Source organism: Bos taurus, chromosome 12 (genome assembly GCF_002263795.3).
Source record: "Bos taurus isolate L1 Dominette 01449 registration number 42190680 breed Hereford chromosome 12, ARS-UCD2.0, whole genome shotgun sequence".
Lineage (NCBI taxonomy): Eukaryota > Metazoa > Chordata > Mammalia > Artiodactyla > Bovidae > Bos > Bos taurus.
This window is the reverse complement of record NC_037339.1, coordinates 54747636-54766282: the sequence shown is the minus strand read 5'-3', so window position 1 is coordinate 54766282 and position 18647 is coordinate 54747636. Positions and strand designations below refer to the sequence as shown.

At 42.8% G+C, this 18647-nt stretch overlaps 1 long non-coding RNA gene across 1 annotated transcript in view; it reads right to left on the bottom strand.

Moving 5' to 3' along the window:
- LOC104973609 (uncharacterized) overlaps positions 1-18647 on the bottom strand; it is a 221647-nt gene that overhangs the window by 190995 nt on the left and 12005 nt on the right. The window contains exon 2 of the long non-coding RNA XR_810261.4: positions 8189-8259. This is a non-coding gene — a long non-coding RNA (uncharacterized lncRNA). The remainder of the gene's footprint in view (positions 1-8188; positions 8260-18647) is intronic.

Here is an 18647-nt window from a genome sequence, read left to right as displayed (position 1 = left end):
AGACTCTGATGCTGGGAGGGGTTGGGGGCAGGAGGAGAAGGGGACAACAGAGGATGAGATGGCTGGATGGCATCACTGACTCGATGGACGTGAGTCTGAGTGAACTCTGGGAGTTGGTGATGGACAGGGAGGCCTGGCGTGCTGCAATTCATGGGGTTGCAAAGAGTCGGACATGACTGAGTGACTGATCTGATCTGATCTGATCTGATTCCCCCTCAAACTCCCTTGCCATTCAGGCTGCCACATAACATTGAGCAGAGTTCCCTGTGCTCTATATTAGGTACTTATTGGTTATCCATTTTAAATAAAGCAGTGTGTACAGGTCCATCCCAAACTTCCTAACTATCCCTTTCCCCCATCCTTCCCCTCTGGCAACTGTAAGATCATTCTCTAATTCTGTGAGTCTCTTCCTAAAAACAAACCTGTTAAATCTTAGTTTTTCTAACCATCAAAAGACTCTCAACATAAGAAATGACCTCCAAGTAAGCACCAAGTTTGGGGCAGCACCAGTAAAGCATCCTTGTAAAGTAATGATGTCAAGGACATGGCTAAGAAAGACGAAAGGGTGTGTGTACCAGGGCTTCTCAAGATCTTGAAGCCCTGCCTTTCAGATCCTTTCTCCTAGACAGAAGGGCCTCTGAAAATCTTAGCAAGATTACTCTCAAGCATCCTGACTCTCAGACCTAGATTTTAAAATAAGAAACAAAAAAATGTTGATTTTAAAAAGAAGCATGGTCTGGCTTTGGACTGATGGGGTGGATTATAATTTGATACACATAAATCCACAAAAATTTTAAAGAAATTATGTTAGTTTGAAATTAGAAATGAAAAGAAGCCTTTTAAGCCTTGAATTGGGGAGTGAAGGGAGAGGGAGAAAGCAGAATAAGAAAACTGGTCACTGAGAAATAAGGATCTTTCTTTGAGGAAAAGGAAGGCTGATTCAGTGGGCAGGTCCCGAAGGCAGAGCAAGTAGCCATGGAGAATCATTCTAGGGAAAGAACTGGACCCTAATCTAGGACGTGTCTGCACTGTAGCTGGATTTCATCATTATTCTAACCCAGGGACTGCTTGTGTAACTTCTATTCCGTCCTACTTTTGAATTAAAATGCCTCTCGTGGTTCTCCTATGGCAGAGCTACCATTTTATTCACATGTTGGGTGTTGCAGAGAGGCAGAAAGCTCATCTAGCTCACATGTCTTCAGAATTGTACTCAAAAAACTTCACCTAAGAAATGTATCCACACCTGCACCTAAATTAGCCGATCAGATCCCAGACTTCAAGCTAATGCTGAAAAAAGATGAGATTAAGAGGCTTTGAGATACATGAACATACAGAGTGTTTGGGGAGAAATGTAAATTATCTGCGGCCAAAAGTTGGACTGTGACAGATTAACGTTAACTGCAAATTCCTTGCTACTTCTATTGAATTCTGACTGGCCTTAGTGTCCTGATTAACCCACAGAATACTTCCTAGGTGACATAGTGGGACCTCTGAGGCTAGATTATAAGAAGACTTGCAGTTTCCACCAGGGTCTATTGGAACACATTCTCTGAGAACTCTGAGCCATCACGTAAAATGTCTGACCATCTTAAAACCACGAAGCTGTAAGAAGCATAAGAGGTCTGCAGAGACCCTGTTAGATAAGACACCATATGGACTGAAAGGCTGATGAGCTCTGAGGCACCAAAAAGGTGCACAAAAAGGCCATCTTGGAAGTGAATGCTGCAGCCTGAGCTGTACCTGATGACATCATATGAAGCCATTCCCAAACGCCTGATCTATGTTATTGAGAGAAAAGGAAACAAAAAAAAAGAAAGGTTTCCTTCTTGGATGGGACGGGAGTTTGGGGGAGAAAAGATACATGTATATGCATGGCTGAGTCCCTCTGCTGTCCACCTGAAACTATCACAACATTGTTAATCAGCTATTTATACCCCAATATAAAATAGTTTTTTTTTAATTTAAATTAAAAAATAAACAGTTTTAAAAAGAAATGGTTCCTTTAAGCCACTAAGTTGTTTTTTATTTTTAATTTGAGGATAATTGCTTTACTGTATTGTATTAGTTTCTGCCATACCTCAACATGAATCAGTCAAAGGTATACAGATGTCCCTGCCCTCTTGAACCTCCTAAACAGAAATTTCTCTAAAGAAGACATGCAGATGGCTAATAAACACATGAAAAGATGCTCAACATTGTTCATTATTACAGAAATGCCTATCAAAACTACAACAAGGTATCACCTCACATCAATCAGAAAGGCCATCATCAAAAAAACCTACAAAAAATAAAAGCCACTAAGTTTTCACAGTTACACACCAACAGAGAACCAGAATATTTTTCTTGCTTATTTCCCCACCATGTTCCCCCCAAATTAAAATCTTTCTATTTTAGAATCGTCCTCATTTTTCTAAGCTTCTGATATAAGACAGGTACTTCTAGAATCGCCCTAATGGTCGAACTCATGGTGTTTTTTCTTTCACCTGAGATAACTGTTTAACTACAAACATGAGCACACCTTTCTAGGTTATCTTTTGAAAACATGCAGCCAAAACTGAACTCATAATTCCACAGAGTACTCTACTTTTCAACTACAGCATTTGTTGATGTTACTTGTTAGCTAGAAAATGCTACTTTTTTGATAAAAGCAGGTGAAATTGCTGTAGTATCTTACAGTACTGGTCCAGATGATTTTTGTTATTTGGCTTAAAGACGACCAGTTTCCTCTTCCATTTGACTACTGCGACTGAAACATATTGTGAGGAAGCCCAGGTCACAGGGAGAAGTTCTATGCAGATTTTCTAGAGTACTGTCAGGCAGTGGGAGTTGACATCTATGTCAACATTTCAGTGGACCCCTGCATACTGGGTCTCACGTTTCCACCACCACTACCTCCATTTTGGAATAAGGATATCTATAGCTTCTGAGATGGTTCAGTGGTGAAGAATCCACCTGCTGAGCAGGAGACGTAAGTTCGATTTCTGGGTCAGGCAGATTCCCTGGAGAAGGAAATAGCAACCCACTCCAGTATTCTTGCCTGGGAAATCCCATGGATAGAGGAGCCTGGCAGGCTACAGTCCATGGGGTTGAAAAGGGTTGAGCATGACTTAGTGTCGAAACAACAACTTAGCAGTTATCCTATGCCGTTTCTTGGCATGTTGATTATTGGAGGCAAATAATTTGTCTCTTTAGTTCACATATCTTCCGACCAAGAGAAATGGGACTCAAGAAGCTGTACCTCAGCAGAAACCAACACAACATTGTAAAGCAATTATCCTCCAATTTAAAAAAAAAAAAGAGGGGTTGCCACATTCTTCACATTTGTATGGTTTCTCCCCAGCGTGAATTTGCCTATGTTTAATAAAGTCTGATTAAAGACTTGGCCACATTCTGTACATGTAAAAAAAAAAGAACAAGTGTACCTGATGATACACACCTACAGAGCTCATCACGCCTGGACCCCATTTTGATAGTGAGATTCTGAACCCAAGCCTGACTGAGTCTGAGACTAAAATGAAATGAGATTTTTGAAGTCTCAGAGAAGTTTATTTTGATGAAGAGATTGCTAGTGTAATAGCCAGAGTATTGGCTGTAGACATTTTCTAAAAATGGCGATAGTGATATTTTTAGTCATACACGTGCTTTTAGAAATTGCCACTCCTCCATCAAGAATTAAGGTCTCTTTCTTTTCCCTTTGAAACTGGACTAGCTTTTATGACTGCCTGAATCCCCTGTTTCACCTCTCTCTCAAAATGCTCACCCTTGGAAACTGGTCACTATGTGGTAAGGACGCTCAGGCCACACACAGAAACGCATGTATCTACAATATTTGGCAACATTTCTTGTCATGGTCTCAGTCAGTCAACAGCCAGCACTAACCATCAGAAAATGGATGGGCACGTGTTCAGATGATTCTAGCCTCCAGACTTCAAGCTGCCCCAGCTGATGTCGAGTGGGAAAGAAACTATCACCGTTGAGCTCTGCCTGAATTACAGATTTATGAACAAGATGAATGTTGTCATTGTTTTAAGTCATTAAACTTTGGGAAGGAGAATTTAAAGCCTATCAAGAAGAGAATTCTTCTTCCTTCCATACAGGAAGCACAAATATTCCTGTCACAACTTCTGTTTATAGAAATTATTGCATACTTGGATGAAGAAAAATTACAATGTCCTGTGAGACTGTCATACAGACTGAAGTAAGTCAGAAAGAGAAAAACAAATATCATATATTAATGCATATGTGCGGAATCTAGAAAATGGTACAGATGAACCTATTCGCAGGGCAGAAATAGAAACACAGACAAAGAGAACGAGTGTATGGACACCAAGGAGGGGAAAAGAGGAGTGGGATGAATTGGGAGATTGGATTGACACGTATTCACCACTATGTGTAAAAGAGACAACTAATGAGCACCGACTGCATAGCACAGGTACTCTGCCCAGTGCCCTGCGGTGCCAAAGAGGGAAGTGTACAGCAGAAATTAACAACACTACAACGCAAATAAACGCCAGTGAAATTTTTTTTTTTTCCTGTGAGGATCAGCCTCTAGACAATCCCCCAGTCCTTGCCAAAGCTGAGAGAAGCATGGCCGTGTTTGAAAACACAGATGCTCCCTGTTTATTATTAAAGGCAACGGGGTTCCTGGCTGGGTTGAAACCGAGACCCAGAATATCACAGTGTAAGCTCAGTCTCACCCCACTCCCCACACGGTCTAGAACTGCTCGAATCCTCTCCACAATGGCAAAAAACAGAATTTTTACTGAGCAACTGGAGAATGCTAAGGGCAATTCCATAAGCTGAGCATACATCAATAACAAATAAAATGCCATCATTTAAAAAAAAATCCCATGGACCTTAACATTCTCTTTAAGAGAAACAAAATAACAGATAAATGAGAGTATATTGGAGATTATCATGCTATGGATTAAAAAAAGCAAGAACAAAAGGACAGAAGTACCAAGGAGAAAGCAATTTTTTATTTATTTTTATTTTTTCTTTTACTTTTTATTTTATATTGGAATATAGCCAATTAATAGTATTGCGTTAGTTTCAGGGGAACAGCAAAGGGACTCAGCCATACATATACATGTATCCATTCTCCCCTAAACTTCCCTCCCATCCAGGCTGCCACATTACATTGAGCAGAGTGCCCTGTATTATACACTAGGTCCTTGTTGGTTATCCATTTTAAATATAGCAGAGTCCATCCCAAACTCCCTATCAGTTACCCCTGTTTTTCCCCGGCCCCCAGCAACCATAAATTCATTCCCTAAGTCTGAGTCTGTTTCTGTTTTGTAAATAAGTTCATTTGTATCATTTCTTTTTAGATTTCACATACAAAGGATGTCATAAGACATTTCTATGAGGGAGCAATTTTAAATATGAGAAGATGTTGTTGCTGTTCAGTCACTAAGTCTTGTCTGACTCTCGGTGACCCCATAGACTGTAGCATGCCAGGCTCCTCTGTTCCCCACTATCTCCTGGAGTTTCCGCAAATTCATAGCCATCGAGTCAGACATGAATCCTCTGGCATCATACCTTTTGCCTTTTCATACTGTCCATGAGATTCTCCAGGCAAGAGTAGTGGAGTAGGTTGCCATTTTCTTCTCCAGTGGACCACACTTTGTCAGAACTCTTCACTGTGACCTGTCCATCTTGAGTGACCCTGCACAGCACCGGCTCATAGCTTCACTGAGTTATGTAAGCCCCCTCCCCATGACAAGGCTGTGCTCCATGAAGGGGATGAGAAGGTGGCACAGAAGCAAAACCATCAGAGAAGTAAGGGAGTGAGCCTATGGCTGTCAGGGGCAGGGGTGGCATTCCAGAGCAAGGACCCCGAGGAAGACGTCTGGCATTTTCCAGCATCTATGGTAGATCGAGAAGCTTAGTGGAAGGGGGAGGGTACCCGGAGACTCAATCATCGGTGAGGGTTTTGCACTGTAGCCCAGCCTCAACATCATGGTGGTGAAAAGTGCCAAAGCACTGATTCCAGTCTCAAACGAGGTTGCACTTGTGTGGCACTTGTATGCAGTGTATGAACCCGACCCTGGGCCAGCCTCCTGAAGTTCTGGGCACTGTGGGAAGGTGAGGGTTGGGCAGGAACACTGAAAGCCTGGGTCTAAGCAGCTCTACAAGAACTTCCCCAGGAGGAAACTACATGGTAAAACACAAATAACCAGGGAACAAAATACAAGTCTTTCCTCCGAGCAACATCCCTTTTCCTTTTCTACCTAGCACCTGTGCTGTCTACATCCACCTCACCCTCAGAAAAAATACACATTTGTAAGCACTTTTCACTTTGAATTAATCACGCTTACTTTTGCAAAAATAGTACAAATCACTTTTTTCCTAAACAACTTGAAAATAATATGTCAATGGATGCCTCAGAGTGCATTAGATTTATACAGACAACTGCTATGCAGATAAAAGTAGAAGCGGATAAAGGGATTTGGGGTACTAGGGAAAGAAGGTTGTGATTTAAAACAGGCTCTCAAGGAGCCCAACTGACACTTTTCTCCTCAGTCTCCAGAAGATGTGAAGGAAGCCAGGCATTTCGCCATGGATGGAGTGTTCTAGGGAAGTGCCAGCAAGGCACAATGAATGAAAGGTGAGCCGCAGGAGATGAGGTCAGAAAAGCAAAAGCCTTAGGTTTTTATGAGGACTTTGTCTTTGATTAAGAGTGAAATCGGGTGAAATAAACAAGATGTGGTGTGTGTGTGTGTGTGTGTGCGTGTGTGTGTGTATACAAACACAATGGACTACTACTCAGTCATTAAAAAAAAAACAAACTAATACTATTTGCAGCAACATGGATGGCCGTAGAGATTATCATACCAAGTAAAGTCAGTCAAAGACAAACATCACATGATATCATTTACACGTAGAATCTAAAATACGATATAAATGAACTCATTTATGAAACAGAAACAGACTCACAGACCCAGAAAACATATTTTTGGTTACCAAAGGGGAAAGGGAGGGTACGATAAATTAGGAGTTTGGTATTAGCAGACACAAACTATTATATATAAAATAGATAAGTAACCAAGTCCCTATCCTATAGCACCTATAGGGAACTATATTCAATATCTTATAATAAACCATAATGGGAAAGAATATGAAAAATAATATATAAATATGTATAACTGAATCACTCTACACATGGAACTAACACAACATTGTAAGTCAACTATCACTTCAATAAAGAATAAACAGAAGAGTGAACTCAGGAGCCATTGCAGAATTTTCAACCAAAGAGTGACAGGAGTGGACAGTCAGAATTACTGGCTGCGGTGTTGAGAAACAAGCTGTAGGGAGAGCTATGCTAAGTGCAAGTGGACCATTTAAAGGCAATTACAGTAATCTAGGTAAGAGATTCTTGCCTGGAAAATCCCATGACGGAGGAGCCTGGTAGGCTGCAGTCCATGGGGTCGCTAAGAGTCAGACACAACTGAGTGACTTCACGTTCACTTTTCGCTTTCATGCTTTGGAGAAGGAAATGGCAACCCACTCCAGTGTTCCTGCCTGGAGAATCCCAGGGACGGGGGAGCCTGCTGGGCTGCCGTCTATGGGGTCGCACAGAATGGGACACGACTGAAGCGACTTAGTAGTAGCAGCAGCAGCAGCAGGTAAGAGATTACGATGGCGTGTCAATGGCAGAGCCAGTGGGTAGGGGAAAAATAATTCGACTTTGAGTATTTTCAAGATGTTAGAAAGAAAAGGTGCTTGTCCTTTTCAAGCACCCCTCCAAAGGAGAGATGAGTGGTGAGCGACAGAGCGAGACCTTTAAGGTGGTAACAGGCAAAAGGCAATCCAGACAAACCAAGGAGGGTCAAGGCCACCATATGAGTGACCTCAATGGACCCAAAGTGTGCAGCAGCCTAGCGCAGCAGAACTCCAGGGAGCTGTGGCAGAGAAACCAGACTCATGCAGCCTTTGAGAATCTTAGTAAGTGTCTGTTTGCTGAAATCAATGGCATAATTTGGCGGGTCCGCTGTGATGCTTTTTGTCCTGGATTCTGTATCAAAACTATTGATTAACTTCCCCAGTGACAAAACCTCACCACCTCCTTGTGTTTACTGTGCTGTTTCACCTTTTCCACTTTTAGTCCACAACTGTAAAAGTATAAAGAAAAATGAAAGGCCAGAACAAATACAGACCAGAAACGGAAAACTTCATAACTCACATCAGTCCCATGAAGAGTGCTCTTTGCCGCCACTCAGCTTCCAGCTTCCATTCTGGGGCTTCTTTATTTTCCTTTTAAAAGATTCAGAAGCATTACTGACTTAAGGTTGTAATACGTTGGGATCTCCCCTCAGATACATTTGGCAGGTATTTATGTTTGGGGAAATCTTTTGACCTAATGGAGAAGGCAATGGCAACCCACTCCAGTACTCTTGCCTGGCAAATCCCATGGACAGAGGAGCCTGGTAGGCTGCAGTCCATGGGGTCGCTAGGAGTTGGACACTACTGAGCGACTTCACTTTCACTTTTCACTTTCATGTGTTGGAGAAGGAAATGGCAACCCACTCCAGTGTTCTTGCCTGGAGAATCCCAGGGACGGGGGAGCCTGGTGGGCTGCCATCTCTGGGGTCACACAGAGTCGGACATGACTGAAGTGACTTAGCAGTAGCAGTAGCAGTTTGACCTAATACCCACCTTATTAATACAGTGAGACTGTAAGCTCCATGAAGTAATGTGGACATGGGTATTAACACAAAGATCTCCTGAGGCCACATCCTCCCCAAGACACAATTTTCCACTGACTTGCCCTCCACCCAACCAGAGTGGTAGACTCAGGACATGTGTCTCCAAGGCATGTGCTCATGTACTCAGTCGCATCCCATTCTTTGAGACCCCATGGACTGTTGCCCTCCAGGCTCCTCTGTCCATGGGATTTTCCAGACAAGAATATTGGAGTGGGGTTGCCATTTCCTCCTCCAGGAGATCTTCCTGACCCAGGGATCGAACACGCATCTCTTTCATCTCATGCATTATCAGGCGAATTCTTTACTACTGAGCAAGCTGAGAAGCCCATGTGTCTACAAACATCTACCATTTAATGAAGGAGGAACAAACAAGGAGCTAGAGAAGAAGGGTAGATACCACATTTGCCCGACTCTGATTTTTCCATTCCCCAAGAAATATTCCAAAAAGCCTCTTTGGGTATATGAACATCTTAAGAGTATCCTCAAATTTTTGATAAATTTTGTTAAAATGAAATAAATTACATGTAAAGGGGGGGAAAGCGATGGCTAAGCTGATTTATTTCCATTATCAGAATTTTTAACATTCTTCAACTAGAAACTTGTTCTCCATTTTTTTTTCTCCCTCCATATCCACTCAGTCATGCAGTCCTGGGTTAACATTTCTGTTAACAGTATCCCTGGAATTCCTTTTCCATTACTAGTTTCTATTTCAACTATTTCTATTTCTTTTACCTTCTCTTTACTCTCAGATAACAGCAGTGGTCCTAGACCTGAATTTCTATGTGTATTCTTTCCTCTTAGCCCTAGCTTCTAAATTAATCTTCCTAACACACTTTTATCAGGTCACTCCCCTGCTCTGAAGTGAAAGTGTTACTCTCTCAGTAGTGTCCGACTCTTTGCAACTCCATGGACTGTAACCCACCAGGTTCCTCTGTCCATGGGATTTCCCAGGCAAGAGTACTCCAGTGGGGTTGCCATTTCCTCCTCCAGGCCTCCAGGGAATCTTCCCCAACCAGGGATTGAACCTGGGTCTCCTGCATTGCAGGTGGGTTCTTTACCACTGAGCCACCAGGGAAGCTCCCTGTCCTCTGAAACCTTCCATAATACCCCAGTACCTACAAAATGATGCCCAAAAGCGATACAGAGCTGCCCCCTGGTGGCCACCTGGTGATTCATGGCACTAGATTCTAGACTCAACCTAGGCTTCAGAAAATAATAGTTCTCATGGAAGATGAAACACCTTTTTATGTTCTAAAGGTCAATGGCGGGAAATTAAGAAGGTAGAAAGAATCCTTCTCTTTCACCTCTGTGGAAAAGAGCACCCATGAGGAATAACCTTATGCTCCCAAGAACGTTAGTCTTCCCATATGGCTCTTTTAGAAGCTTACCATGCCCCCTAATCCCATTGCATTTGACTAGACTTATTTCTCAACTTAGACTCAGTGACCAGAGGGGCTTGGGTTACTGAAAGTGAGCAAAAAGTCATGAGCCTATTCTACATTTTATTCCAATTATACTAAAAATTAGAGCAGATTGTCTTCAAATTTCATTGTCTATGTTTGTAAATGGTAGATACTGGTGGTGGATGGGGACAGTTTTCATGTAATTCAAGAAAATTTTTGTGCGTCAAGAATTCCTTGTTCTCCTGTTGGAGCAAGAATCAAAGCTATGGTTTTTCCAGTAGTCATGTATGGATATGAGAGTTGAACCATAAAGAAGGCTGAGTGGCAAAGAATTGATGCTTCTGAACTGTGGTGTTGGAGAAGACTCTTGAGAGTCCCTTGGATTGCAAGGAGCTCACACCAGTCAATTTTAAAAGAAATCAACCCTGAATCTTCATTGGAAGGACTGATGATGAAGCTCCAATACTTTGGCCACCTGATATGAACAGCCAACTCATTGGAAAAGACCCTGATGCTGAAGGAATAGAAGAAGGGGGTAGCAGAGGATGAGATGGTTAGATTGCATCACTGATTCAACGGATATGAATTTGAGAGGGTTCCGGGACCTGTTGGAGGACAAGGGAGCCTGGTGTGCTGCAGTCCATGGAGTCTCAAAGAGTCAGACACGACTTAGTGACTGAACAACAACATTTCAAGAGCAAATGTTTTACGACTGCTGGATAAGTTATAATTCCAGGTATTTTATAACACAAGGATTCACATATTATAAAGACAAAACATTCTGGTCCACTAAAAGAAAATTATTTTAATATATATTAATTATGACTCACACAGTGAATTTAACATTTGGAACTTTATGAAAAGTTGTGTTCTCTTTGTTTTTGAATAGCAGGGTTTTTTTTTCCCCCCCTGCATGTGTCTGAACACGCAAGAATGAAATCTGCCTGATTTATCTGTACTCTAAGAACATTCTCCTTTAGTCTAGAAGTGTAAACCTCAGATATTGGATCATTGCCGGCTCAAGCTCACAGATCATTGTAGAACTGAGTGAATCTTGTCTTAATACTGTTATTAAAATATGAGTTATGGTAGATTTAACATCTCAACTGTAAGAAACCTCAGTCGCCATTAGGGCTGGAAGGTACCCATGTACTAATGATACTCAGAAAACCACAAGGAGGTCTGCGGCCACTCCCTTTGCCCCTGTGATTGGTCTAATATTTAGCAAGCATCTGCTGAATGAGGGGATGTATAGGGTACAGTAAGACAGAGGTGTGGATATTAATAAGAACTGTGTGAGGAAGTTTAGTTCTCACCCAATATCTGTCCTTCACCCTACCATATGAAGATATCGAATTGGTTTCATTCTACATGTACTGATTTATTTTCAGTTGTGCTGGGTCTTCATTGCTGCACAATCACAGTGAGCTGAGAGTGACTCTTAACTGTGGTACACGGGCTTCTCATAGAGGTGGCTTCTCTTGTTGTCTCCAGGGCCCGAGGGCTTCAGGACCAGGGATAGAACCCACGACCCCTGTGTTGGCAGGTGGATTCTTATCTACTGTACCAGCGGCCAAGTCCCTCTACATGTATTTTAAAGGATAAATATGTACTTTCACATGTGAATACTACTCTGTCTGGCATTTTTGGAGCACTTGTTTATCTACTAGATATTATCTTCAAGGGAAATGGATTGACACTTTTTTGAAACCATCCAAAGATACATGGTATGTTTATCCTGCTAGGCTGAGAATACAAGTAAATAAAAAAATCCAACTAAAATATAATTCAAACCAAAAGAAAAAAAAAGTAGATAAAGATAGGTAGATGAAATGTGATCTCATTATAAAGGTATTGATTTAGACTCTGGTCACCTAACCCTGCTAGAGTAATAAGGACTGCATTTACCTACCTGCCTTAATTTTCAAAAGAAAAAAAGCATACAAAAATACACAACACTTTTTCAGATTGTGGATAGCTGGTAGTGTAAGACATTAAGCTTTGAGAGAAGCTAAACAGGGTGAGTCCCATAAGTGGCCCAGCTCACTCTTGCCTCAAGCCTCAAAAGGGTTTTTGAACACAACTGAGGGACAAGAAACCCCAACAGAGTTTGATAGAATTTGGGGCTCCTCTTGTGGCTCAGCTGGTAAAGAATCCACCTGCAACGCTGGAGACCTGGGTTCGATCCCTGGGTTGGGAAGATCCCTGGAGAAGAAAACGGCTACCATCTCCAGTATTCTGGCCTGGAGAATTCCATGGACTATTCCCTGGGATTGCAAAGAGTTGGACACGACTGAGTGACTTTCAGTTGAGTCGAGGACACAGCTGAAAATGAGGAGACCAGGCCAGCTAGAGTGAGCAGGGCAGAGACCTGTAGAGGAGAGAGGTGCAGAGAGAGGAAGAGCTCAGAAATCCACAGAGGTTTCCTGCTTGAGCCCTGAAGAGCAAGCACATAAGGAAACTACTGAGGCCAAAGAGCCACCTGAAAGAAGCAGGAGGAACAACCCTCAAGTTCCCCCAGGTTTAGGAAGAGCTCCCTCTTTTCCTGCCAACCAGAATGAAAAGACTTCATCCTACAAGGGGCAAGGAGGAGAGCCTTCAGAAGGGTATTACTTGTCCATGGGATTCTCCAGGCAAGAATACTGGAGTGGGTAGCCATTCCCTTCTCCAGGGGTCTTCCCAACCCAGGGATCAAACCCAGGTCTCTGACACTGCAGGCGGATCCTTTACCATCTGAGCCTCCAGGGAAGCCCATATTACCTGAGCAGTGCTGCCAAATTAGACACAGACTACAAGCTACTCTGGACCTGCTTAAGGATGCTTAAAAGCAAGCCTCAAAAGGATCAAACTGATGCCAACCAAGTAATTGCACCCCAGAGCAAAGCCCAGAAATATTTAAAGTGGTACCAAAAAAATAAATAAATCTGTATTCCACACCACAAAATTCACAATATTTGGCATTTAAGCAAAAGTCACTAGGCATGGAAAGAAGAAAATAGGACCTATGAGCAAAGGGGAAAAAATTAACACAAAGAATCTTAATCATTTTGGGTAGTTTGTATGTTTCCTGAAGGGAAGGGTATAGGGGTCCCAGGGTAAGAAATGTAGGATTTTAATGTGAAAAAAAAAAAGGAAACTCAGTTGAAAGGCTTGGGTAGAAATGTAGACATGAGATAATGTTCTTCTCAAGAGCTGCTGCTCTTGAAAAAGGAAGATGGGAGATCTGTTTTAAATGTGTGAACCATGGGGCTTGCATATGGCAAACCATGAAGGAAAAGGTGTTTAAAAGCGCCATTGTTTTTTTAATTAATGTAACTTGGGAAAGAATGTTATCATAAGCCAATGAAGGAACGCTGGAAGATGATAAGATCAACCTTGGATGTGTTGAGTGTGGTATCATTGTGGGTCACAACCCATTGAAGACCAGCCATAGGAGACAAAAAAAATAAAAGATGGAGAGGGCAGAGTGGATGCCGCCACCCTCTCTTCCTGCTTTCTGGGAGTCAGAAGCCCCAAGGCATGCAGCTTTGCTGCTACCCTATGCCTTGCTGAGTCCTCCAAGTTAAATTCAAAGAGGAAACCCCAGTCGACAGCACAAGGCTATGGAAAAGCTGTTTCTAAATACCCTGTAATTTGGCCGGGAATTCCCCTACAATGGGGCTCCTGGGAAAGCCTGAGAGCTGGTGACTTGCATCCTTTGCCTCAGCTTGTAGACCCAGGCTGGTGCTCACATTTCCTCTCGGGGCCCTGGTCTGAAACTCCAGGTCACTTAGCCCTTCTGGCCCATCTGTGCAGGTTCTCTGCAGACTAGCTCCAGGCACGTTCCATCCTGCCTGGGCCTGGTGGCTCCCACCCTCTCAACCTGGGCAGAGTGAAATTATTTCTGGTGAGGCGATTTTCCTCCCAGGGTGCATACTTCATGCTCTAATCTAGGGCCCTGGTGACTGGTCAAGTGAAAACTAAAAAGTGAAAGTGTTAGTCACTCAGTCATATCAGACTCTTTTGTGACCCCATGGACTATAGCCCACTAGACTCCTCTGTCCATGGAATTCTCCAGGCAAGAATACTAGAGCGGGTTGCCATGCCCTCCTCCAAGAGATCTTCCCAACCCAGAGAGCGAATCTGGGTCTCCTGCATTGCAGGCAGTCTTTACCATCTGAGCCACCAGGGAACCCACAGCTTAGCTAGGAGTCCACCAGACCAGTGATCTGTCATTTATTCTGGACTTCTGTTTTATTAACTCAGCTTCACCTGGTTGCTCAGTACTGAAGGCTCTTTGGCATGCCTTTCCCCTAAACGTTCGACGTAGTTCGCTTTCATCAGTATTCAGTCCATATTGTGGAAATAAAAAGAGCCATGATCTCCAAAGTGAAGCTTCTCCTTCACAAGACTTCCTGCAGATAATACTTATATCACCTCTCAGGGATTTATCAGTCTGGGATCAGAGGACTGTAGACTGTACCTATGAGTTTCCACAGGAATCTCAGGTATTTTGTTTTGTGCATATTTGAAACTATTATTCTGAGAAGGTAGCTATAGGTTTCATCCAACTTCCAAAAGCATCTGTGGCACAAGAAAGGAGAAGAAATCCAATAACAGCAGTTGTCCCATAACAGAGCTCTCTCTTCATTCATATATTTGAAATAAGGACTAACTAGTAAGGCATAGGGGCTTCCCAGATGGTGCGGTGGGAAAGAATCCACCTGCCAATGCAGGAGATACAGAGACTCATATTCGGTCCCTGGGCCAGGAAGATGCCCTGGAGGAGGAAATGGCAACCCATTCCAGTATTCTTGCCAGGAAATCTCATGGACAGAGGAACCTGACAGGCTATAGTCCATGGGGTCACAAAGGGTCAAACATGACTGAATGACTGGGCACAGTAACATATAAGGTGGGAAGAATGAAGAGTAACAGGATGCCTAAGGCAGAATCCTGGGCAGTCCCATCTACTTTGGAAGAATAAATAAACCGTATATAAGAAATCTATATGAAAGCTGGACAAAATCACAGTCTGTCATATCCCCCTATTCTCTTTTCTTCATAGATCTAATAATAGTTGGCATCATCTCATTTGTTTCTACTGTCCTTGTCCTTATTGTCTATCTTTCCTATCAGAATATATCTTATTCTCTCCATTTCCAGACCTAAACAGTGTCTAGCTCATAAAGGAAATTCAGTCAAGATGTGATGGCCATAGACATGAAGAAATGAACAGAAAGACAAGAGCAACTCTAAGACTAAACTACATCCTGGCAGTACCATGAAAAAACAAAACAAAAACACTTGTTTTGCTCCTCATTTCTAGGTATCCATTTCTTTCTCCCCCCAGAAAGCTCTCACTGAGAGAAGCCACTTATATTCTGTCCTACTCTCCTGTCCTATTCTCTGTCATCCAGGGGATTCCAGGGAATTCCCTTCACCCCATGCTGTGTTCTCTGTTTTCTTCCTTTGTCCTCTTGAGGCCCGTTCTCACTCTGTTCTCCATGAGTGACCACCCTTACCAGACAGCCCTCACCATGAGTGACCGCCCTCACCAGGCAGCCACTGGAAAGGTCATTCTTCCCTCAAGCAGCTGCAGCCCCCAGAATTTCTAGTGGGCAAAAATCTCCTAGCCACACATACTTGAAAGGCTAAATTAACAACGTAATGCCAACAAGCGCCTCTAACTTCAAAGGCGGGAAGGACCCGTGGGCCCTGGAGTTGTCAAGAAAAACTTCATGGCAAGAGTGTGACTTGAGCTGGTGCTTGAAGGATTAGGTTTCAAGGAGTTCAGACTGGTGGCCTGTCCCAGGGCAGGGCCCCAGGCAGGACAGATCAGCATTTGTCGCGCTCACTGGGTGACGAGCCAGACTGCTGGAGAAGGGAATTGGAGCTACTATTTAAACAGGCCCAGAAGGATACTCAGCACTGTAGGTCCATTCACAGCTTGAGTTCAAATAAAACTGAACTTGAAATTCTCTAAGTAAACTTCATCACCTCTCAAACACTTATCCCTTCAGCACACCATGGCATGTTCCTTGATTTATGAAATCTTTAGAAGGTGCTAAAGGGCCTGAAGGAAGATATTCAACTGCAAATTCCTCAGTGCCTCCCTCTCTGGGACTCTACTCTGGCAGGAACGCTAATTGTTGTTGTTGCTCAGTCAGTCACTCGCGTCTGACTCTTGGTGACCCCGTGAACTGCAGCACACCAGGCTTCCCTGTCCTTCACTGTCCCCTGGAGTTTGCTTAAACTCATGTCCATTGAGTCAGTGATGCCATCCATCCATCTCATCCTCTGTCGTCCCCTTCTCCTCCCGCCTTCAATCTTTCCCAGCATCAGGGTGTTTTCCAATGAGTCAGCTCTTCACATTAGGTGGCCAAAGTATGGAATGCTAGTAATGAACATTTGCCATGAAAGGTGCCCAGCAACTCTTCACACTTATTTTCTTATTATAATTCTTCATTAGAATTTTGCCTTTTAAAAATGTTTCGGGAAGGTTTTCTGTCCCTCTTTCATTTCCTCAGGTTCCAGTCCCCAAAATACCCACCTGCAGGACCTCCTGATACCTGAGCCTACAACCACTAGAGTCACTCTTACATTTCCAATGGGCAAAGACATTACCTGGGGCTTCCTAGGTGGTAAAGAACCCACCTGCCAATGCAGGAGATGTAAGAGACACGGGTTCAATCCCTGGGTTGGGAAGATCCCCTGGAGGAGGGAATGGCGTTCCATTCCAGTATTCTTTCCTGGTGAGTCCCATGGACAGAGGAGCCTGGCGGGCTATAGTCTAGAGGGTCTCAGAGAGTCGGACATGACTGAAGCAACATAGCACACACACACAGCATTGTTTGGAATGAGTGACATTGCAATGTCACGAATGACTCAATGGACATGAGTCTGAGCAAACTCAGGGAGATAGTGATGGACAGAGAAGCCTGGCCTGCTGCAGTTCATGGGGTCGCAAAGAGTCAGACATGACTTAGCGACTGAACAGCAACAATACCACAAACTGAGAGAGCACTTTGTTAGACCCAGCCTGGTCTCCTTAGATGTAGAGAAGTTCCTAAAGAAAGTGAGTAAGTGAAGACTGTGGGTAGAGTAGGACAAGAGAGGATGAACATTTCACACCATGAGAAGGGGTGAATGTGAGATGACTGGGTAATGAGGGAGCTAATGAAGTTAGGGTCAGTGATGGAATAAATGGCCAGAGAGAAAGAGCTTGCCACCAAGCCCAAGCTGAGTTTATTCCAGGCAGCTGTAGGTAGAACCAACCTAAGTGCTCCAAGCAACTGTTGGAGAAGTAATGAAACCAGAAGATGCCCTAGAACACATGATCTTAGAAAATATAAAAAGAGACTTTAGCTATGAACAAGACAGAAAAATTAACCCTGCCTGATTTTTCTACCATCTCAACAAAGCTCTTCTACATATAGAATAGAGAGAACAGCAGATTTCCATTCTTCCATAACCTTAGAAATCATTTCCAGGGATAATTCCCATAAGCATGCTCTCTGCAGTTTCCCAATCCTTCTTCCTTCCTCTTGGAAGCCTGTTGGCATCTCTCCTTTTAGACCTCAGCAGCCCAGACCAGCTTCTACCTTCTTCTGTGGTCTCAGCTTGGTCCCCCTGCCCCCATACCACCTTCAGCCCCAGCATAAATTCCCCGCAATTCCCTCCTCCCCATCCTCTTAAAGAACAACAGCTGGTTCCCAATATGAAGTCACTGGTCCCTTCTATCAACAACTCAGCTGGCGGCATGGAAATTCATCATTCTCCCAAAGATGTGAGTTTTAAAATTAATTTCAATTCCCCAAATCTACCTCTCAGATATAATCTGTACCTCTCATATAATCTGTGTCTTTCTCAATTTAGTAAGGTAAATGACACATTCTCTTCAAAGAACTACCTACGACCGATTCACGTTGATATTTGGCAGAAAACAACAAAATTCTGTAAAGCAATTATCCTTCAATTAGAAAATAAATAAAAAAAAGAGAAGAACAAAAAAGTTTTTTCTCAAATATGTTGGGTGTAACTCATGTTTTCTGATAAACCTTTTTGATCTTCCCTCTGTTAAAAATATTAAGTTGCTTTATGTATGGATATGTGCTGGTAGTTGGAGGTTTTTACTAGAAATTCTTTTGATCTGAATTTGAATCTCTCTGATAATTTTCAGTTTTAGGGGTCTAAGCAGTTTTTAAATGGAACGTAAAGATTCAGACTCCAGAGTCATGAGGACCTAAGATGGATCCTATCTCAACCACTTCCTAAATCTGTAATTTAGCAAGATGCCTAGCTTCTCTGTTTTGTAGGTTACTCTGTGATTAAATGAGAGTAAGTAATCAATTTTTGTATATATGCACAGCAACCAGCACAACAAAAGTGATCAATAAATCTGAGCATTCTTATTTTTTAAAAAAAAGAACTATTTGAAACTGATTATTTCCCTACCAAATTACACTGATTTTTAGCTGTTTCTACTCTGAATAAAACAAATACCTTAAGTTCTATCTTTTCCTATCCACAATATGTACCCCAATTCTGAGCA